General features: G+C 42.9%; 1 long non-coding RNA gene across 1 annotated transcript in view; it reads left to right on the forward strand.

Annotated features, from left to right (window-relative positions):
- The window catches only part of LOC141467036 (uncharacterized), a 72,154-nt gene extending 52,154 nt beyond the window's left edge, over nucleotides 1-20,000 (forward strand). Inside the window, exon 5 of the long non-coding RNA XR_012463326.1 lies at nucleotides 14,916-20,000. This is a non-coding gene — a long non-coding RNA (uncharacterized lncRNA). The remainder of the gene's footprint in view (nucleotides 1-14,915) is intronic.
- The last annotated feature ends 3,312 nt before the right edge of the window (nucleotides 20,001-23,312 follow it).

Below are 23,312 nucleotides of genomic sequence, written 5' to 3' on the forward strand. Positions count from 1 at the left end.
TAAAAGCAAGCTTTAAGTACAGCTATTAATTTCACATGCTGGTATCACGTAAAGCAGTGCTGAAGACCGATGCATTATAGCTGGCTTTTAAGGATACTAGCACCCAAAGAAATGGTTTATATCTCTCCTGCCTATTCTTTGTAATGCTTCCAGCGACTACAATGATATACTTAGATAGAAGAGCTGATCTACCGAAGCCTTACCCTAGAAATGAACTCCACTAATCAACTGCTCATGACTCCAACAGATGTTTCTGGTTTTCAGACAATTGGAACCTCATGTTGTACTATATTTTTTAATTTTTTTATTTCTTTTTGTACTAGCAGCGACTGCCCCATTACACATGTGAGCTTCAAAAACTTGTCACATGATACCAGGAACAAATTGTTAAGCCAGTCAGCAAAGTTCAGGTTTGAAGTGGTGGTCCACTGAAGGCACTGGGTCTTAGAAGCCAAAGGAGTGGTTTATGGAACAACCATGCTGTGGTTTTGCTGTAAATGCCAATATTCTATTTCAGCCTCTCGTATGAAATTTGGAAATGTCAGATGAACTCAGATCAGAAGCCTTTTTCAAAGACTGAATCAGTTTGGGATGTGGAGATAAACTTAGGCGATACTTTTGAGGATGTGATCATTACGCTCTTGAAACCACAGAAATGGAATGAGAATTGTTTATGTGATGTTGTTATATAAGGATTTATCTCCTGTGGCAGGTCAAAATAAGTGAATTTTCAGACATGGGGGAAATACAGGTGGGAAGAATTTACTTTTTACTTTGATTTGTTTAGTCTGTTGCATTTAACTTGCCATTCTAGGTTTTTCTAATTGATAAGTGGCTGATGGATCCTTGATCAATCAATATCTTTGTATGATTTAGGCAAACGGAAAAATAATGCAGGTAGAAAGAATGATAGATTGTCACTCCACAAAGATGCAGTGTACTCCGCTGTCAACAGAATCAGAACTAATTAGTGGGAGCAAAACACCTGTTAAAAGAGTACAATGGAACCATTACAGATTGTAGGCACTGGAGAACATCCTTCTCCGGGATTAGAGCAACTCATTTGCAAACCATTTTTCTGTTGGCAGTGAGCAATTCCCCGTGAACTTCCCCTACCCACAGCTCACCCACACTGGGTTGATTCAGGAGTCATGGCAGAGCATGGCTAAATAGGCATGACCTGGACCTTTATCAGCATTCACACCCCCCTGGCCAAGCAGGATCCTGACCAAATGTGGGATGCCGTAACCTGACCTTGCTCCTTTCACCCCTTCCCAAAGTAAATATATTAACTTGCTGCTGTTGCTGGCCTTGATTGTCATGATAAATGCAAGTACAAAGAGCAGTGCAAGTTGCAAGCTGTTTCATTAAACGAGTGGGAAAAGGTGAGAGTGAGGGTAGAGAGGGACATTGACTGCCTCTGTGGCCACTCTTAGGATACTGGGTACTTCTGAAGCATTTCTCAGCTGATAAAAGATTTAATCAGTTAGGAATATGGCCAATAATATGCATTGGGCATGTTTGTAGTTGTTTTCAAGCTGGTGATATGTTCTCTTCTTTGAACATCGCATTCCTTCCTGTTATTTTAAAGCCAAACTCTAACCTCCTGGTGCTTTTTGCATCTATTTAATGGAACTTGAACTTGGGTTAAAGGTCTAGAGTGCAGAAGGATTTCTGTCTGCGTAAAGATGCTGTACTTTTTTCATGACTGTGGATGAGATTTCTTCTTTGCTGCTTGTGCTCTCTGGGTAGAGGAGAAGGGAAGCCCAAAGAAGATGGGTTAACGAAAGCCAGTGGATGATCCTCATTAGAACATGTGCACAGTGATGGGAATGGGAGAAGGGGAATCATTAGAGGAAAGACTCCTCTAAGCCAAGGGATGACTGGACTTCAAGAAGAGCTTGATTAGAAGTGCTGAAGTTGGCTGACAAGCCATGGAGAGAAAAGACAGAGTATTGATTTGAAATTTTGGCAAGTGCCTTTTGAAACTGAGAGAATAATAATTTTGGTGCAGTGAAGGAGCAGGAGGTGGACTGAGCAGAATCTGGAGGAGGAGACGTCCAGATGTTGTTGCAAGTGGTGAGCTCAGTGAAATAAAAGGAGGAGGTGGGAGATGAGGGACACAGAGTGGGCAGTATTGGAAAAGGTAAAGCTGGGCAAAGAATGGATTTGGATTCTTTTAATTTAACAGAAATTTAAATGAGCACAAGCATGTGCTGTAGAGAGAAAGAAAATAAGAGTTGGAGCAGAAGAAAAAGAAAACAAGGTTGATTTGTGGATCAGTGGAGAGGCTGGAGGGAAAGCAGATAAGAGATTTCTTTATGGGATGTGAGAGGGCCTTATTGTCAGGGAAGAAAAAGAACACATTGTGCATTATCAGTTTATCTCTTGGAAGTGATAAGCAAGGTCTAATGCAGAGAAAGAAGTGGGGACAGGGGAAAGGGAGTATTTGGGCAGCAACAGTTTGAGGGCTTGTCAAAGGAGCTGAAAAGACTGCTAAGATCATGAGTGTAGGTTACAGCTAAATTAGAGGTGAATTTCTAGGGGTAGAAAGGTGGCAGGACAGAAAGGGATGGAAATCAGTCTTCAAGGGTAGATTTTCACCAGGAAATTTCCTCTGCAAAAGCAGAGGAGGCATGTATGGGAAAAGAAATAAAAGGATTAATTGAGAAGGATAAAACATGGAGAGAATCAAGTTTGGTAGAAGAAAGGGCAGATAAAAGTAGGGAGAAAGATTAAAGCTGGACAAGATGTTGCTAATGCTAATGGGAAAGAGCAGATAAAAGATCACTGTCAAGCAATGCTGGAAGGGACTTAGGCAATGACTGAGCTTGGAAGCTCAGCAGCAGAGCAGCAGAAGGTACAAAAAGCTTCCATGAAATCAGGCTGGGGTGTCAGAGTGCTGCTGCAGCTACTTCCCTCTGATGTGGGCAGAGGTGGATGTCACTGTCACCCTTGTCAAGCCACAGGGTCTGGCTGAAGTGTGACCTTCCTGCTCGTTGAATGCTGGGTGCCAACAGGCCCAGCATTGGCTGGGTCTCTTGCATTGGCTGTTCTGAGAGGTGTAGTCTCATTTTGGGGACACCTTATAGCCCCTTCCAGTACCTAACGGGGCTACAGGAGAGATGGGGAGGGACTCTCTATTAGGGAGTGGAGCGATACAATGAGGGGTAATGGTTTTAAACTGAAAGAGGGGAGATTTAGATTAAATATTAGGAAGAAATTCTTTGCTGTGAGGGTGGTGAGACACTGGAACAGGTTGCCCAGAGACGCTGTGGATGCCCCATCCCTGGAGGTGTTCAAGGCCAGGTTGGAGGGGGCTTTGAGCAACCTGGTCTGGTGGGAGGTGTCCCTGCCCATGGCAGGGGGTTGGAACTCGATGATCTTTAAGGTCATTTCCAACCCAAACCATTCTGTGATTTTTTCTCTCCATATAGGCAGTCCTGTAACACACATGAGAGTCTATGTTTTAAAGCGGTTTCTTCTCAGAGTAGCCTCCGAGTTGGTGGTAGAGCTGAGGTAAAGCCCTCTGAAATAAATGCAAAGACTCCAAACTGATTTCAGTAGTATTGAACCAGTATATATCTGATTAAAAATCACTTTTCCTTTGGCTGTGTTTTTAATCTCTCTTTCTGGTTCTATGAAAAGCACAAATCAAAATGTATCTAAAGGAATAATCAAGAGATAATAGCAGTGAACACAGTTGAAATGTTGAGTGAGTCTTTTGGACTTAACTTCCACAGTGGTGGTCTCATATCTTGAGACTGTGATCAATGGTTCTACCTTTCCAAGTATCTAGAGAAGATAAGCTTGTTACTATGTTAGCCTTACCTCTGAAAATAGACCTGGGATGTACAGAGAGACCAAAATTCTGAATGGCCCGTGAGAATAATTTCAAGTGCTTCCCCAGACTCAGGATAGTCTGGTTCAAATAGTTCCCAGACATACAGAGATGAGAGTGAAGATACATGGTCAGCCTCATAGGAGCATTTCCCCTCCCCATTGTGGGGCAAGAGGAGTCAGTAAACCAGAGACATCTTTGCCTGTAATCCTAATTAAGGAGCTCCTGTAGGTGTAAGAAAACTGTTACCCTCTGCCCTGCTTCCAGCCTTGTGGCCAGGGAGATGGAGACATTCCTCCTTCCGGGAAGGATTTCCAAGAGTATTAAATCTTCTGTAGGATTGACTCGTAGTAATCTCATTGAGTATGTGTGTGTCTAAAGTGCGTGACCTGGGTGAAGGGGTCCCCTTGAGAGAGCGATGGTGGGAGATCTGCCCTGTTAGTAGCCGGGCAGAGCAGTGGTTGTGTGGGCTACCCCGGGGGGTTTTAAGTCCCAAGGGGGGTTCAGTGTGGGACCTCTCAGCACCGCGTTCATGCGCTCGCTCACATACACACGGTGCCATTAGTGAGGAGTCATCTGCCGGCTGCACGCCCACATAGCACATCAGGAAGGAAACGGCTGGTCTCTCAAAGTCAGGAGTATTTAAGAAAAAAAAAAAAGTGAAAAAAAAAAAAAAGCATCAGGCAGCCTGAGTATCGTACCGATTCCTCCCGGACTGAAGGAATCCTTTGCCCTGTGATTCATGCTGAGTTGTCTGTTCCATCCGGCAGCAGCCGTGTCAGGCAGCCACCCACTTCTCACTGGGTGCCGGCTCTGCCGCTGCTGGCACCGGAGCCTGCAGCACTTCAGGATTCTTTTGTTAGTCAGGGCACTGGCACTTCCTTTGGCATTTGTCAGCCTCCAGGAAGGCTTGTGTGTGAGTAGGGCCTTTTTTTTTTTGTTTTGTTTTTTGGTTTTGTTATTATTGTGTTCATTTACACATTTGGAACCTGAAGGTTTGATTCAGACGTCTTCCTTGCTCTCCGCTTCCTGTAGGTTGAAGTCTCTGTTTTCTGATGATTAGCCAATACTGGCTGTTCTGGCAATGAAGATGTCTCAAATCAATCCTATCCTGTCTGGCTTTCCAGGAAGAGAGCCGGCCCTCCCCTTGCTCTCTGCAGCCCCTGTCAGCCAAGATTGAAATTTATCAGAGCTGCTGCGAGCAGGAAATTAGCTCCTTTACAACTTGTTCTCCACTGCTTCTCATTCATTTGATTGTTTTAACATTTTCCAGAAAATAAGGCAGAAAACAAACCTGCTTCCTCTTTAGAAGAGTTGTGCTGTTAACCTGTGAAATGCTTATTTCCCTGGCAGGCTGCTTCTTATCTTTATAGCAGAACCACAAGATGAAAATCAGTTAAAAGTTGAACTGAGATAATGAATTAAAACCCTGGAAAACATTTAGTCATCCTTTAGCATCCTGGAGATAAGGATTTCTACATAGAGGCATCAAAGCTGTAATGAACACCAAGGGAGGGATAGGCTCAGGGAACAAGGAGTGAAGGTGCTGCCTACAGACTTAGGAGCGTGCCTGTGAGGAACTTATTTGGGGGCCTGGGTCTTCAACACCTCTATTAAGTCAACTTAACTCTTCTGAAGAGCTGAGCACCTGCTACTTCCATGCACGGGAAACTCGCCTTAGAATTGCATTGAGGTAACAGAAAAGTGGTTTTGCTTACTTTATGTCTGGCTTTAAATATGGATATATTCATGGTTTTTGTGTGTCTTTCCAACAGCAACATTGGAGGATTATTTTTCTTTGAGATATGCAGAAGGAAGACACTCTCTTAATTAATATCAGACATTTTTGGTGTTATTCAGCATTAAAAATAAACCCCTGCCTTTGCCAGAAGTAAATTTGGCAATTGTGTGCTCCCTGCTGCAGGAAAACAATGTCTCTCTTTAGAGCTCAGAACCAAGCTTTGGCGATGAAATGGGGCCCAATGTCCATTGATCTCAATGGAAAACCTATTATTAGAAAGATCACTGTGACCACATCCTGCCATCATTTTGTACTGAGAACCACCACTGAGGTCAGCAGGATTTTTGTGCAAATATTTATGGCAGGATATGGCCCACTTCAGGGCATTCTGAGGGTTGACAAGCCTTCAGCTGAATTGTTCCTTCTCTCTCTTGATCCTATCAGCCCACGAAAATCTGAGCCATGAACAATTCAAAAATCCCACCATCTGAGTTGGTGTTGACTGAAACCAAGTCAGTTCGTGCAGTCTGAATGCAGACGTGAGGCAAGACTCGGGCGTTGCACAATCTCCTGACTGATTATGCCGGGCCGAGGACACTGAATGGCTTCTGTCCTTTCTAACTTCTCAAGAAAGCAGCAAAGGAGTAAATTGGTGCCGTGATAGCGAGGCCTGTGGCCTCGGCAAGTGAAAACTGCTGTTAATTGAGTAACTCAAGACTTTTGTTTTCAGCAAATGCTTTGCATATGTGACTAGTGCAGCTAATTTCCTGCTTGCCAAATTCGGTTCTATCAACACTTATTGGAACCACGAGCTCGGAGAGCAGAGGGAATGCTCTCTCCTTTATCCTTTTGATATGGGGAATAAATGAATTCTTTTCAGCTTACTGTACATCCGTGTTTTCACTGGACAGCAGAAAACTGTGTCACTGACTCATTGTTTGATCTTGGGTAAATCATCTAATCCTGTCTATCCCAGTACCCTCGTGTGCATAAATAATGTAATGACTCTCATCTGTCTTTACAAGCTGTTAGAATAACTTTGGTTTATATCGTTTTAGCTTTACTTTAGTCTTTTCCACAACGTTTTATTGGTGAAAGAAGGAGGCTTTTACCCAACTCAAAGCTGAAAAGTTTCTTGTCCCTGTCTGGGATAAATCAGTATTCACAGGTTTTTCTAATTTGCATAAATGATAGTATTTTAGCTAAAGTGAGTGTTTCTCATACCTGTAGGGCCAGGCTTTAAGTTTATATGAATTTGATACTGCAGAAATTTCTCTGATAAAATGACAACCTGGCATTTTCAGCAAGAACTTTTGAAACCCGGCTGGGCTTCTGGAAGGTGGAAATGTACCTGTGCTGTGAAACCTCAGTTACGTTCTTCCAAACACTGTACAAGGATTCCCCGTAGAAGATGAAAGAGGCACAACAATGAACTGATGCTCACCTGAAAGAGAAGTTACACTATTGCTTGGTTCATATGAAGAGTGTATTTTAGATTCAAGCTTAGAAACCTACAAAACAAATTAAAAGCTTCATCATTTCCCTGTGTATCAACAGCTATCCAAAACAACAAAAAACCAAACCCAAAATGTGATCAGAAAACATAAATGGGCCATTCCACAATAGCAAACCTGCAAGATGTTTTCGACCGTCAACGGCACAAAATGATTCTTTGCATTATAATCTGCATCTTGAGGCCCAGGACTAACATGGTTTACAGCCACCTCCTCCTCCTGTAGTTACATGCCTAAAGAAATGTCGCTCTAATGCTGGGAAAACATACCTTGCTAATAACAGAACTTTAGGTAGAAAGTATTAGTTTCAAAGAAGCTGGTGTCTTCGAAACCTTATTCACTCAGAGATAGAACTTGTGGAGGGAAGAGAGTGCAGGATATGAGGATCTGAGAGTGCAGGGGATGGGTGGTGTTCTCAGTAACAGCACTTCTAAGGCACGTGGGAGAGAAAGGTTTGTGTTTCTCCTCTTTTTTTTTTTTTTTGTTATTAACCTGACTTTTCTCTTTGGCTTTGGTGAAAAAAAAAAAAGTCTACTTTTTAATTTCAGTATTATCCCAATGCAAGAATAAAACTAAAACCTCAAAAATGGTTGCAAAATGGAATTTTTGTTTTCCAGCCAGTTCTGGGCCAGAACAATTCTATGGTTTTGGAGGGCTGGAGAGAGAGGTTTCCTCTTAAACAGGAAAAGTGTATGCTGCACCTTAGTCAGAGGAGACGTCTGGTTCCCCGATAGAGCTCGCCATGAAGCAGTTTGCATTCGATCCCACAAGGCAACCAAAGCACAGGCAGTGAGTACACTAATGGAGACAGCTTTGTGGTTAATGTGCTGAATCGGGACTCAGACTGGGTTCAGTTCTGGCTTGCCCAGAGATTTCTTATTTAATCTTGAGCAATGCCTTTAATCTGTCTGGGCTTCAGTTTCCTATCCGTGCGAGTTTGCCTGCATGAGGCATCAGTGAACTGCTTTAAGTGCAGATGTGATATTAATTCAGTGCAACCTGTTAAGCAAGCTAACCATTTTAAGGTTAGTTTTGGAATAGGTTTAAGCTAAACTAAAGTAGCCAATTTTCAACTCAGTGTACATATTTTGGACAGATGCATCTAAAAATCTGATTGAATCAAGGTAATGAAGCTGATAGGTCCATGCACACATGTGCTTGCAGCTAAAAAACATTTTTTTTTCTCTAAACCTTGTCTGGAGGGACAGAAACTACCTTTTGTGCAGCTCCTCACACAAATGATCAAATAATTTCTAGGCAACCCTGGAGGTTTGAGTCTACCCTGTTAGTTGGGGCCCTTATCCTGTGGGCTCCCCCACTTGAAAAGACACTATATTCACCTGTGTTTTGTAGGGAGAATGAGGTATTCAGACTTCAGGAGAGGCACAAAACCTTACGATCAAGGTTTCTTACAAGGCTCTAATAGAAAGTGAAGGAAATACGGTGAGAGAGGTCTTGCCATTGGTGTCCATCATTGCAGAGACTAAAACATGACGAAGCTCCAAACGCAGTAATTTTGTTGCTGCCCTTTGAATGAAAATGTGCAGGTTCTGTCTGCACAGAGAAGTCGCATCATTGAAACAAAAGGGAATCTTTTAACTGCTTCCTTCTATTGTCTTGTCTTACTATCTGCTTTGCCACCGATGTTCTTTTTTTGTTGGAATTAACACCATGTTTTTCTGTTCCTGGGAATAATAATAGCAATAATAGAAAATTGCTGCTTTGCAAATAATGTTGGGAAGTACACACGGAAATCTTTAAGAGTGAAAATAGCTGCAGTGGATGATAGTTGCTACTAGCAATGAAAATGTTTGGCTTAAGGTATAAAAGAAAAAAAAAAGCATGTCAGAGATGCTGAAATTTCATCTGGATAGATACACGCGTAGACTGAGTGCACGATCTTTTCAGGCACTGGGAGGATGGCGGGGAGATTGTGAATACCCCGAAGTCGTGACCTGCCTTTGTAAAGCTCTCCTTACCACAGGCACTAAGTGTTCTTTAATGCAAGTCAAGCACTCCAAATGAGGAAGGAGAGAGAAATTAGTCTGAACAGGAAGCTTCAAATATTCTAAGACTAATTGAGTTTAGATAATTAAGGGGTTTTAGAGCAGTAATTCAGAGGAGAATGGGAGGGGAGGACAGTTTAATTGAGATTGCCTGTCCATCTGTGAATTCTCCGTGCAGCCTTCTGTGGTGTGTCCCGGTTGTCATTTGTTCTGACCTAAAGGAGTTGATGTCGTTTGTATTGACCTTATTAGTTAGCGACACTGCAGGCTTCCCCTGGCCTTTTGTAGCTATTCGCGTACCGCCTCTAGTGCAGTGCATGGGTGACAGTTGTCTGTGGTGTCCTTGACTGGAGGAAATGCCCTGCCCTGGTGCCTCTGCCCTTCTGAGGCCTCGTTGGGGTCATGCCAGGAGCTGGGGGGATGAGGAGCAGTGTTTGAATGCTGCTTTGTAGCACAGTGGAGACCATTCCATGCGTATTGGAGCTAAGTCTTCATCTGTGCTACAGCAAGGCAGCCAAAAATTGGAATTAAACCACAAACCTTTGCTGCTTGAGGAGCAGGTTGATGGTGACGATAAACCTGGCTGGTTCAGTAGGTGAAAGGAGATGACAGCCAGTCATAGAATCATAGAATGCTTTGGGTTGGAAAGGACCTCAGAGATCATAAAGTTCCAACCCCTCTGCCATGGGCAGGGACATCTCCTGCTAGACCAGGTTGCTCAAAGCTCCATTCGGCCTGGCCTTGAACACCTCCAGGGATGGGGCATCCACAGCTTCTCTGGGCAACCTGGGCCAGTGTCTCACCACCCTCACAGGAAAGAATTTCTTCCTGATATCTAATCTAAATCTCCCCTCTTTCAGTTTAAAACTGTTACCCCTCATCCTATCGCTCTGCTCCCTGATAAAGAGTCCCTCCCCATCTCTCCTGTAGACCCCTTTTAGGTACTGGAAGGCCGCGTTAACATCTCCCCTGAACTTTCTCTTCTCCAGGCTGAAAAAACCCAACTCTCTCAGCCTGTCTTCATAGGAGAGGTGCTCCAGCCCTTCGTGACCCTCTTCTGGACTCATTCCAGCAGGTCTATGTCCTTCCTGTGCTGAGGATTCCAGAGCTGGACACAGTACTCCAGGTGGGGTCTCACCAGAGCCCGGTAGAGGGGCAAAATCATTTACCTTGACCTCATCGCTTGCCAAGGGAAAATGTTCCAAATAGCTTTGCACCGACTGCCACTAAGAAAACAACTTTTTTAAAGGATGTCATCGTATATTCTGCACCTCGGGAGCAAACATGCCTACACCAGCTGCAGTGCCGCACCGTGGATCCCCTCCTGCTCTGCGCCTCCCTATGCAGATGCAGCTGGTTGATGTCTCACCGATCAAGCTGACCTGCTGCCTTTATCGAGCAGGGAGCATGACGGAGAGAGAGACCCCAGCATAGCACTGGCGTGGGGGTGAGATTTGAACACAACGGGCAGGAAGCAGATGAACGAGACCATCCTGTGGTGCAGGAGATGTGCTGGTTGTTGAAGATGGTGCTGAAGAACTCACAGCCATTGACTCAGCTACTGTCTGACAGCGTGGGCAAACCCAGAGTGCTGCAAGAGTGGTGTTGACATCTGAATTTTGATTTAGCATTGAATAAATGAGAAATACGATGCTAGAACTGTGTCCTGCTCGACCATCCCTCTTTTAGACCTTGTCCACCCTGCGGGCAAGTGGCGTGAATTCCAATTTTATGCTGACTGGTGCCTGCAGACACTCCAGTGATTTAAACGGGGCTGGCCCAGCATCGTGCCAAGTGTAATCAAGAACAAAATGCTGTTAAAACTGCAGCAGATCATGTTTCTTAATTTAGAAAGCAGCTAGCAGATATGGAGAGAAAAGGCCTTGAAGCCTTTACGGGCACTGACAAATTGTAATGTGCTTCTTGTGCTGTGTTTGTAAATACAAGCAACTTGCCTCGGCGCTCCGCAGGCTGTTCTCTCGCCATAAGGACCTCTGAGAAAATAAGAAAGGCATCTGGAAGTGGATTGTCTGGGGTTTTCATCTTGTCTCCTTCTGTTCTTTTACAAGTCTTGCAGTGGAGGAGTTGAAGTGAAGCACAAGGGGCCCTTTTCTGACAGCCCGTCCTGCTTGCCCCAGGAGTCCGCTCGTCAAAAAGGAGGAAACAAACTCTAGGATGTTTTCCTGGGGAGAGCCATGCAAATGCTCTGTACTAACCTGCTGTCATCAGGTGTTTTCCTAGTGATTGTCATCGTTACTACCCCTCTGGGGCTATTCGGATATGGGAAAGTGGAATAAATAATCAAAGAGGATGTTCCTAGCTGCTAATTTTCAGTCAGATTTGATGCTGGTCCAAGATTTAACTCTTCCTTTCTCTGCCAACCACATACTAAAAATAACATATTTTCAGGATATTGGAGACCACTAGAAACCTGTGGTATTTGGCACTTGACTATCGCCTTTCATCTGGAAATCTCAAAGCAAAAAGTTGGAGTCTCACCATGTCTCCTTGGAATTTGGAGAATTTGAGAAGTTTTTGAAGCTGTTTGAGATGTAGGTGAACAGGAGTCAAAACCTCAGAATGGCTCAAAAGGTCTGAATTTCTGTATTGAGTGACATCTATTTAAAGAAAGAAAAAAACCTTTACCGTGGCAATCTCATGGGTCTTCTCTCTGTGCCTCAGAACATGGTTAGTCCTTCGTGGGCCAGGAGAGATACACACAGTGTGAAACGGGGATCTATTAACCGAGAGGATGGTTCCGTCTGCAGAAAGGTTACAGCCCCCAGTAGAGCTTGGGGAGGAGTTAATTCACATATTGTTGTTAGGTTTTGTTTTGGTTTAGTTTGGTTATTTTTTTCTACTTAAGCAGGGCTTTAGACTGCCTTCCAGTAATCAGACTCGTGAACTAATACTTCTGGCATAGGCAATGTTTTTTTTACAGAGGGTTTTCTTTTTTTTTTTTTTTTTATTAATTTTCCTTCTCTGTGCTTTATTTTTCTCTTTGGTCTTAGTCATTGGTAACACAGAGATGGTGGAAGCAACTAAAAAAATAAAAGCGTTGTTTGACTGGAAGAAAACCAAAAGATTAGGTCTGTTTGTGTAGATCGGTTGTAATGTCACCAAGAGTCAGGAGGGTTCCCTGCTTGTTCTGCCCTGAGTACAACGTGTCAGACGGGTCTTCTCAGGTCTTGGGAAAGCAGCTGCTTTTTCTCTGTTGGGAAAACAACACATAGGTGGTGGGCTTCAGCCAAAAGTCCAGTGAAAGAGCTTAAATAGTGACTTATCTGAAAGGCGGGCTGAGAGCGAGACGTAAGTTCCCCAAGGAAATGGGATTTATTTGGATTCTCTCCCCAAGTAGTGGAGCGCTTTTCTCCCAAGACTCAAAGTAGCTGTGGAGCCTCTTCCCCCCTGAGCCGAAGGACAACTAGTGATTTCTTGTGTTTGATGCTTTTGATTGCTGTGCTCATTTTGATAATTTGTTTAAGTCTCTTGCAGCATCTGTAATTTAACCAAACTGGCAGTGATAGTCACTTGCCTGGAGAACAGCAGGACGTTTCATTGCCCGGTGGTGGTGTACGCGGCTGGCCATTGAGGCCACGGGCATCTGTGGGAACAAAGCGGATTCTGCTGGGACTCACCGTCTCTAGCAGCTTACCTATCAGTCGACTTTCATGTTGTGCCACTTCTCACAAAATCAGGCCTTGAATTACCACAGGTACTGGGGTGTTTTCATCACTGGGAAGGGGGTGTTCTTCCTCTTTGATGTTGGTGATGTGATGGCACGGAGATAACTACAAAAGCCTCCTTACTGTGAGCAAGCGTTGGATTGTTTATTTGGCATAAAGAATGAAGTCACCTGCCCGATGAGAGATATAAATGTTAGGGAAATGTCAAAACTGCCCACAACTATTTGATCTGCCAAATCTCAGGGAAGTTCTCATTTCCACCCTGCTTGGGGAAGCTGTTTTTGTTATGTTTTAGCAGAGTGGCTGTAGGATATTGTCTACCTGAACCAATTTGTTAGCTTCTGCTTGCCTTACCTCACCCCATTCTGACAGATGTGAAGGACCGCAGGTGGATCATAGATATTTTTATTTTCCCCCCAGTATTGATGATAAGGTACAAGTACCAGGTCTGGTTAGAGATATTTCATGCCTGACTCTTGCATCATGCTTAGTGACCTTCAAACTCTTGCCTGTGTGGAGACTGTGGGGACCTTTTGATTTACAGCACTGCTATTTAAGTGGTTGTACACCTTGGCAAGGGCCAAATTACTATTTCAGTTCAAGTCTGTGGGTGATGAGTGAAGAGACACATTTTGCACTCCTGTCACACCGCTGAGAGATTTATTTATTTCTGAATGTTACAGATTTCATTTGAAGTAAAAAAAAAGTCGCTTTTTGCCTAAAGAAGAAAATGCCTTAATGAAACATTTCTGTGTATCTTACGTTTCTTCTCGGGAGCTGCTTCCTCAAGGAATCTCTGTCCCGGCTTTTCCTCCAACTTCTGATTGTTCTGGGCCTTTCTGTCCATGTTAGTCATTTCTGGCTCTTGCTTGGGTTTCTTCCAATACCCTTCTCTTCATCTACACTTGAAAAAAAAAAAAAAATCTTTCCTTTGCATCTTGACTCTCTTTTCCCTTGGCAGGAGACAAAAGGGAGGCACTGCTGGTGGAAAAGTAACCGCTTTCAGACCTGTGAACACGAAGTGAGGCTGTGAGACTCAGATGCTCTCCAGATCTGGAGATGCTGTGCCTCGTGTAGAGATGGAGAGATAGTAGATGTTTTGGGGATTCCTGCATTGCTTCTGGGCTGGAGGAGCAGAAATGAAAGACAAGACAGCTGGAGAGGGGGAGCAGAATTCATTCCCCGTCTCTCTGTCTATGCTCTCTGGCCTTCTCGGCCGACGAGCAAGCAGGTGCCTGTCGGCTGAATTGCAGTGGATATTGCACAAGAAACTGTAGGCTGGTGGAAAGACTCCAGGGAGCCAGCTTCAGCCTACGGACAGTAGGTTTGACTCCCTTAGTCTAGACACTCTCACAGGGATTACGTCAACAATAATTTGTCAGTCTCTATTTATTTTCCAGTGGCATGGTTAGTATTTACTAGTGCTGAGATTCTCCTTGTACCCTTCCGTAGTCTATTAGACAAGATTCACTTCTAGCAGAGCAGCTACCTGGGCCACAATTTCCATGGTTTTTTTTAATAATATTAGTGATACTAATGCTTAGGAGCAGGAAAGGCAGAGAATGTACCTAAACATCTACATCTCACTGAGAGGCAAGAACATCCTTTGTGTATTTTAGAATCTCCACTTCCAGCTGATGGCTCAAGAGCATCAGATATTTTAGTAAGAATTGTACATATTCAATTTTGTACATCAGGTTTTGGAATAAGGTATGAGCATACATCGCTGTCACATTGGGGAAAAAAATCCTTCAGTCTTGAAACCACCGATGAAAGGAGTGTCGATTCCAGTTTTTCACACAACAAACCACTCTTAGGAACAGTAACTTGAGCAAAACTACACACAATCCCTGCGGAATGTAAATGCAGCCCAACTTTAAACATTCATCTAGGTGCCTGACATAAGAGGGCACTGTCCCTGGGTTCTCTCTGTAGTTAACGAACAGATGACTCTAAGCTGCCTTTTGCAGAAGCTTTTCAAGTAAACTTCTGCTCTGAATCACCTTCTGGAAGAGTTTTCCTCTTCCTATGGACCGGAGAGGAGGTCTGAATTAGGAATAATAAAATTTAAAAATAAAACTGTGTGAATAACCACGTTTTTGCTTCCTCCCTTCTTTCTGCAACTAGGATTACAAGTCCGAGTGCTGACAACATTTTACGCTCCAACTTCTGGACTCCAGTTACCTCCAATGACATTAAGTCAAGTCTCCATAATACAGAGGGAGAGCGACTGAAGAATTGCCTATGTTCAGAATCTGATATGAAATAACCTAAATCTACAAAATGTGGACATCTTAGAATGTGTTTAATGCAGTGCTTGGCTTATAATACGCAGCAGGAGACTACAAGTTTTGCAAGACTTGTCTTTAACGTTTTGGATCCCCCCCAAAGTACTGAAAGGGCATTAAACTCTGCAACTTGGTGGTTGTTGGGGAGAGGGGAAAGCCGTGGAAAAATAAATCTTTAACTCAAAACAGAAATCAAGGAACTCTCTCAAACTGAGAGGATCGATGTTGTTTTATTATTAAACCACTGTGCTGTTGTTCCCATGGAAACAAAGAAACAAATATTTGGAGCTGTGTAACACCTTCCACCAAAATTCCAGTTCAGAATGTTTTGGAAAGTGTTTCTGTCAATGAGAGCCCTCCTGTTCTCTGAATGGCTGCTTTGTGCAGCCTTCCGGGACTCCTGCGCCAAGGTGACAAGGCGACAAGGTGAAACTCTGCACTCAACCTCATCAACGTTACTTGTCTTTACACTTCTTTAAAAGGAATTAATTGCATCAGGAGGTCTTTGCCCAGTACAAATGATAAGTTTGAGGCTGCAGCAATGGCCCAAATGAAATGTGTGACAGTGGCGGTATTTGGTCATTTGCTATTGGTTTGGGCGGGTTGTTTTAATCCGTAATTTTCTACAGATCAATCCTAGCAACATGCCGAATGATTTCACCTTGAACCCAGAATGATCTGTTCAGAAATGGAAGGAAAAAAACCCATGAAATACAACTGACATTTTGGCTAAAAATCATATTTACTTTACTAAGATAATATGATCCATCTACTCATTACCAGTGGGAAGAGATCTCTCCGTGCTGCCAGATATCTTTTACCTGAGGCACCCCATCTGTTTATATTTGCAGGTTGGGGTGAGAGGAGGAAATCTCACCAAACTTAGCAGATGCTCCTTTTTTTTAAATTTTAAATTAAAATGCTGCTATTGTCTTTTCTTTGTCTGCACACTTCCCATTTTAACTATCTTAACCAGAAAACTTTCTTGTTACCTTGTTTTCTAAACAAGGAATTTAGCCCAAGCAAGGAGTAGTAAAATACATAGACTCTGGCTTTCTATGTTGGATTTTTTTTTAGTGAATATAAGGTCAAAACTGTAATTAAATATCTTACCACTGGGAAAAGCATCATGCTTCTCATTTCCAATGTGGAAAATAGTCAGCGATGTCTCATTAAGTTCAAGCCCATTTTGCAACCTTTCCCTTGCTGAAAGCACTAATCACCTTTTTCTTGTCTACCCACATACCTATTTTCACACAGTTCATAGAAGTTTAATATCTTAGAAATCTCTCCTGCTCTGTTAAATGTCTTTGCAGTCTACTACTTGGTTTGAAAGTTAGGAAGAATGGGAAGGGGAAAGGACATTTACATAATGTTTTTGCACATTAGGCTAAAATATACATTTCTGATGTGTGAGGAGACATGATGCTGAATTCGACTGTGCTTCCCTTCTGCACTAAAGTTCATTATGCTGCATTTAGTGTAATAACGCTTGTACAAGGATGCTGAAGCCCTCCAAATGTGAAGTAAAACAAATAGTTATCTAAAACGTTTTAAATTTTAATGGAATTTTTCTCGTATTTCCCTCCCCTAATGAACATTGACATTATAGTCCAAAAACTGCTCAAAGTTGGAAGGTTTAAATTGTAACCAGCTCTAAAAATCATCCTTTTCAAATTACAGGCAGGCTAAAATATACCAGCATGGGAAAACCTTCCTTCGCTGTAGGGTGAATGAACCGTTCAGATGCCTTTGATGGACCACACACCCTCATACCTTTCAGTATTATCAAATAATAACTCGGAAACCCGTGGCCATATGCTATTTGAACTGCAGTTTGGGGGCATATTGGGCATGTGGTTTGTGGCCCCTGGAATATATCGTGACGGGTCGAATATACTGAAACGAGGGGCTAGGAAGTAGTGCTTTTTATTTGTAAAATCCTGCTCAAGATAATTAAAGTAGTGTAGAGCAGAAGGAAGTCTTTTGCCTAGGCTAGTGGTTATCTGTGTATCACGGCCTACGTCTCCTGTCTCAAAGGAGGATGTAATTCAAGAAGTGTCGCTATGAAAGGGAGAAGTAGCTTTTGTTCTCAAAGCCCAGCGTTGTCGTGATTGAGGCCACATGTTCCCTTATGGCCCCTAATCAGTTTGAGGCTGATTCCTATTTAGTTCCTTTCAACCACTGTTATTCCAGCTTTATGCTATTGGAAATTTGCTCGTTCTCATCAGGTTATACCAGAGTGACTCTCTAGTGTGTCGGGCTCCAGGTATATAGATATTGATATTCTTTCTAATGTCCTTTTGCTGCCTTATGTAGGGTAATATTTTTCTACATAATGATTCACAGTAACTGTGCCTGAGGTGGTGGCTTGAGCTAGAAGGTTATGCGGCAAAGCTACAGTACTTCCACATATCAGTTTTGGTTTTAAAGAGATGCGTGAAAAGGAAGGAGTGTTCTTGGGCTGAAGATGGTCTACACAATTTGAACAACCCATCATCTTGGAGAGAGACATTGTGAAAACTCGTATCTTCTCCTAAGCGAAGATCCTGCTGCAATTGCAGAGTTATTGGTTATGAATGTTTGAGGAGGCACACACAACTGACCAAGGTGGCTGTGCATTAATATTTTATAATTATAGCTTATTTTTCAGAACTGTAATTTTGCTAGAAAATGCAGTTGTTACTGCTCCCAGTTAGTTTCATCTTTAATTTATCTAATAATCGATAATATTTTCTTTGTTGTGAATGCATCAATATTTTATCAAATACTAATAATTAGATTTATAGAATTAAATAATAGTGAGTCTAATAAAGAGAATTCTTACCCAGGCTGTAAGAGAGCTGAGCTCTAGTCCCTTTTCTCCAGAGGGACTTGAACCTCTATCTCCAGTTTCCAGGAATGGTCTTAATCACTACGTTTTAGGATTGGGTTTTCATTTTGAAGAGAGAACATTATGTTTTCTGGATCACTCGCTGGAACTGGTCTCTTGCCCTCGAGGTGCATGTCAAGTCCACAGGGCTGCTGATTTATAGGTCATTTTCATTCTCGCTGTCTGGCTTGATGCTTTTTGAGGTTCTTCAAACAAAGGAGGAGTACAAATAGAAGGGGCTTATTTGGGCAATAGCCCAGAATACGCTGTACTGCCCAGTTGGGAAACTGGTCCAGATGTACTTTCTGGGTATACATTGATTAAGGGGCAAGGAGCCAACGTGTCGGTTGTTTGCTCCACAGAATTTAAAAGATGGGTTTGTCTGCCAAGCAGTTTTTCCCCAAGTCTTCACAGTACTAACATGAACTAAAATAATGCACTCTGCAATTGCTGTTATTAAACTCAGCATGACTGTATTTCAGCCAATGCATTTGTCTTTAAACCAATGAACTAATGATCAAATCCACAGCTTCTAATTGCAACCAGTACATGGTGTTGTAAACATGATGCAGATGGCCTTGCTACCCTGTTAGCTTCCAATTAAAAAAAAATAAAATAAAATTTACTGGTCACTTAACCCTGTACGTGTAAGTCTCAGCCTGACATCGTTAATGTGTATTTGTTGACTGGAGGAAGGCACTAGAATTTCCCTTCTTGCACTTTTGCTCTTCCTTCTGTTAATGTGGTCATTTTGAATTAGATGTTGGCTGCACAATTCACAGAACTTAAACATGTAATTTTTAGGGAAAAAACAGAGTTGCTAGGGAGTAGTAAAAGTGATTATTCCTCCTCTAGCCCAAGTTACTCGCTTAGCAACAGTCCTGAACTATATCTGCTGAGCCTGAACCAGTGCTTCTGTATAGTTGTTTGCCTGTTAAAAATATGAGAATAACTTTATTCTTCAATAGATGCTAATAGGGTCTTCATTGCTTGGTTTTCTTGGAGACAAAATTTTCCCAGCTAACACTTTTCCTTGTCTGATCCAGAGTAGTTAAGTACATGCTTAACTACAGTAACCTGAGAAGTATGACTAACTAGAGCATGATTCCTCTTGTACTTAAGAGATAGTGAATACTTGGGTGGGTTGGGACTGTTATGAGCCAGTTCATGCTTTAATGTGGATTTTGTGGGGATGGCCAACTATATACTTTTTTGGTGTATTTTTGACAAATTAAAGACACTTTGAATAAGCTCTGTAAATAGAGGAAGGGAAGACTTTTCTGCCTATTCCTAAGTGTTCAGATGTGCCTGCAGTTTTATCTGGTTTTCCATGATGAAATAGTTTTGCTTAGTGCATATTACTGTGACTTGAGCCAATTCTAGGGTTGATCAGAGTAGATTCACTGAGCTTTGCCGATTTACTCCAGTTAAGAATCAAGCTTTTTCTCCTGAGATAAATAGTTGTTTAAGCCCTGTGACCGGTCTACAGTGAGCTTTGGGAGACAACATTTTTTTTGACTGGACAAATCCCCACCTCTGGTACATCTTTTTCCAAATATAGGCCGGTGGTACTGCTATTTTTTTTTTCTTTCTCCAAGCAGATTTGGAAAAAGAAAAAGGAAGCAGTGGCACGTAGGAGGAGAAGTGATGTTCAGAGGGAGCACTGGGATCTCTGCAGCTCTGAAAAGCAGGCCACCTACAAAGGGGTCAAAACCGCTGTAGGAGTGCAATGAAGATGGTACAACATAAGCTGTAATTATTGTCGTGAAGTATCTCCCCATAAAATGTAAAGTGCTTTGAGACCTTGAAAGTCTGGTTTAGGTCTTTGTTTATGCAGCACCTGAAACACCAGAGCCCTGACCTCTGAGTGGGGCTTCTGGGTGCTGCTGTGATATAAAAAGTGAAAAATACTGAGAAAAACTCTACTGGGACAAAACATGAGATTCTCTGTATTAATGACATTGCAAGACACAGGAATCTAAGAGTGTGTTTGACAGTCTGTCATTGTAACCACTGAAATCTTAAAGGTCCAATTAAAACCTCATAAAGAGTAATTCGGTGATGTTTGCATATGTAAAATAAAATGCTTTCATAGCTCAGCTTTATGAGCATGTATGGACTCTAAGAATTTTGAAAACGTTCGTGTATTTTTATGAATGTCATGAACTCAAAATTATTTAGCAAATTTTGCCACTTTTTTTTTTTTTTCTCCGCAGGCTTTCACCATTGCTTACAGCCCAAACCACAAATAAAGCATTAAAATTATTGATGTGAGCTAAGCAGGAGGGTTATTGCCAAAAATAGCAGTGTTCACTCAGGCTCATTCTATGTAGCTCTGGAAAAATTATTCCCATGCTACAGCAAAGATCACATTTTTTCCTTTCTTCACTAATAGCAAAAATATTACCTTTCAAGTGGTCTGTTATTCCTGCAGCTGGGGGATAAGCAGGTTGGATGAAGTTTAAGGTAGCTAAATGAGCAAGGCTTGCCGATCCAGCCTCCTGCTAATACACTGAATGATTTATGATGCTTTTCTCTCCTGGTGCCTTCCCACCCCCTATTTTTTGCCTTCAAGATGATGGCAAAATGAGGCAAATGGGCAAATGAAACCTTGTATTTGACCTAAGTGAGCTCCAGGAGCATTGCTCTTTTTTCCTTCCACTTTAATGAAGTGCATGGGAGCAGTTTGAGTTCATGGTTGTGCTCTGAGAGAGCATGTTCAGAATGGATGCTCACTGTCCTGCCTTGCTGCGACCAAGAAGACACTATAACACCAGAAAAAAACATCAGCACTCTGAAGTTTGAAAAGAGTAAAGCTATGTACATAGAATCAGAGAATGGTTTGGGTTGGAAAGGACCTTAAAGATCATCTAGTTCAAAACCCCTGCCCTGGGCAGGGACACCTCCCACTAGACCAGGTTGCTCATCCTATCACTACGTTCTCTGATAAAGAGTCCCTCCCCATCTCTCCTGTAGCCCCCTTTAGGGACTGGAAGGGGCTCTAAGGTCTCCCTGGATCCTTCTCATCTCCAGGCTGAACACCCCCAATTCTCTCAGCCTGTCCTCCTAGGAGACATGCTTCAGCCTCTGATCATCCTCATGGCCCTCCTCTGGAGGACACATTTGTCTTGTGTAGCGTGTCACCATCCTCTCAGAGAGATTCAGTCTGCTTGGCAGTAATGGAAATGCACTTTATTCTTGGATGAGAATCCCATGTGCGGTGGGATTCTGTTAAAGCTCAGAACCCTAGTAGAGAAGACCTCCTCTCCCATCCCCAGCAGCAGTACAAAGGAGGCCTGCTGATGGTTGGTCCCTGAATGTACAGAGGACTCTGCATCATAAGCTGAATAGAATAAGTCCAAACTAATTACATATGCAACACGGACTCTTTTGCCCTTGCTGTGCCTAGGGCTTGCCAGGTGTTTTAAGGTGGCTTCGCACGGGAGCTTATGGGTCTTAACTTCCATGAGGCTCCCCAATATATACATTGACATGTCATACTTTAATATTGTGGCCTTGGTAGTGGAGATCGAAGGGAGAAGGGTACGAACAGCCAGCCTTCATGTATGGTTTCACATGAAGGGGTATGAACAGCCAGCCTTCATGTGTGGCTTCATACATCTTCTACGCTGTAGCAGACTCGCTTTTCTGTCTCTTCCAAGAGAGCACTGCACCCTTGCTGACTGGTCCCTTACTGGTTTGTGACACTCTCGTCAGGTGCGTGCATGGGAGGAGCTGAGCTAGCACTTGGCATACATAGTCTTTCAAGCCTCCAGAAGTGAAGTAGCTGTTTTATGGGGTTCATACTGCAGCCCTGGGAGCTGTAGTGAACCGTGCATGGTCCCAGGCTGAGTCAGTACCAGTGGTAGAAAGAGCCCACCAGTGCTGTTGTGGGGGGAGACAGGAGACTTTGAAAGGCAGGTGGAATGTACAGAGAAATATAAGGGATCTAGTGAAGTGCTGAGAAAGAAGGTGAGACATGTAAAGAACAATTTTCTAAAAAGAAAATGTGTTACATTGTTGAAGGGAATGAGAGACAAAGAATTTATATTCTTCATTGCAGTAAGTTCCTTTTGATAGGTACAACTTCTAATGGCTAAGAAAATGCACTTTTATACTTCCTTCGGTCGGTGAGAGTTAGCTTGTGTGCTGAGCAGTGCTGCTTTCTGCCCTGAGATTAACCCCGGCACAAAGACTCAGGTTATTTGTTGGTTGATGCTCCAAGTGACTTAGAAAACGATTTGGGGAGCAACTTTTGGAGATGGGTTTTCTTACCACCACTGCCCAGGCTTATCCTTTGGCAGATCTGTAACTCCCTCACTGTAGTAAGATGGGTACAACTATTTCTTATCTTTCCCAGATGATTTGAAAGGCTAAATTTATTTGTGTGAGAATATAGGCTTTTGAGATCTGAGCATCAGTACAAGGAATCATCATTGCCAGTTTTAAAATCTATCCTTGGGTCCATGATTCAGAAATAAAGTGATCACGAGCAAAAATGACAAAGAAACTTGATATCCCTGTAAAGCTCAACCACAAAGAGCTCATCCCGTTGATGAGCTGTTGTCAGAGGTGGGATGGCAGAGAAAAGGGACCAGTGCTTTAGCAGTGACCCCGGAGCCCATTCTGCCCCAACTGAAGCCAGCAAGGCTTTTCTGTCTGACTTCAGAAAGCCCTGCGTTATGCTCAAGCCGTGGACAAATATACAATGACTAAGGACTTAGTAAGCATTGCACATCAGGCTGTGTAGATTTGGGGCTGGAGGGGGAAAAAGCTTATTAAGCTGTAAAGGCAGTAAAGGTAGGACCTATAGAAAAAGTAGGACCCCGTGAGAGATGTGTGCCTCCAAACCCTGCTGCTAAATAATGTGGAAAGAAACACATGCACATCATTGTTGTAGGAGTTTTTCTCATTAGATCAAAAGGACAACATCGCAGCAATCTGTTGCTTCTGTACAAAACACAGCATCCAAGAGGAGGAGGAGGAGACACATGTGGGCAGCAAGAAAGCTCTTGAAAAACAAGTAAGGAGACAGCATGGAAGAAACAGCTTACGGGGTGGGGTCAGAGCAGTCCCAGAGCAGGCAGAGAGGAATGAGAAGGCAGATGAGTGGGTGAGGACAGACACCCTACTGAATGTTGATTGTGGCATAGCCTCCATCTGTCCTTCCTTGGTGCACCCACTCCTAGTGCTAGGAATAAGCTGTGATACCATGGAATCAGATTGCTGTTTGTGATGGTAAAACTGCTGCTGAGAAACACAATCTTTGTTTCCTAGTGAATGATAAAGAAACAATAATAAATGGTGTTTACAGGCCCGAGTTGTTTATCCTTCTTTGCAGCAGTGCTCTTTTCTCTACAAACT

Source organism: Numenius arquata, chromosome 8, assembly GCF_964106895.1.
Source record: "Numenius arquata chromosome 8, bNumArq3.hap1.1, whole genome shotgun sequence".
NCBI classification, from domain to species: domain Eukaryota; kingdom Metazoa; phylum Chordata; class Aves; order Charadriiformes; family Scolopacidae; genus Numenius; species Numenius arquata.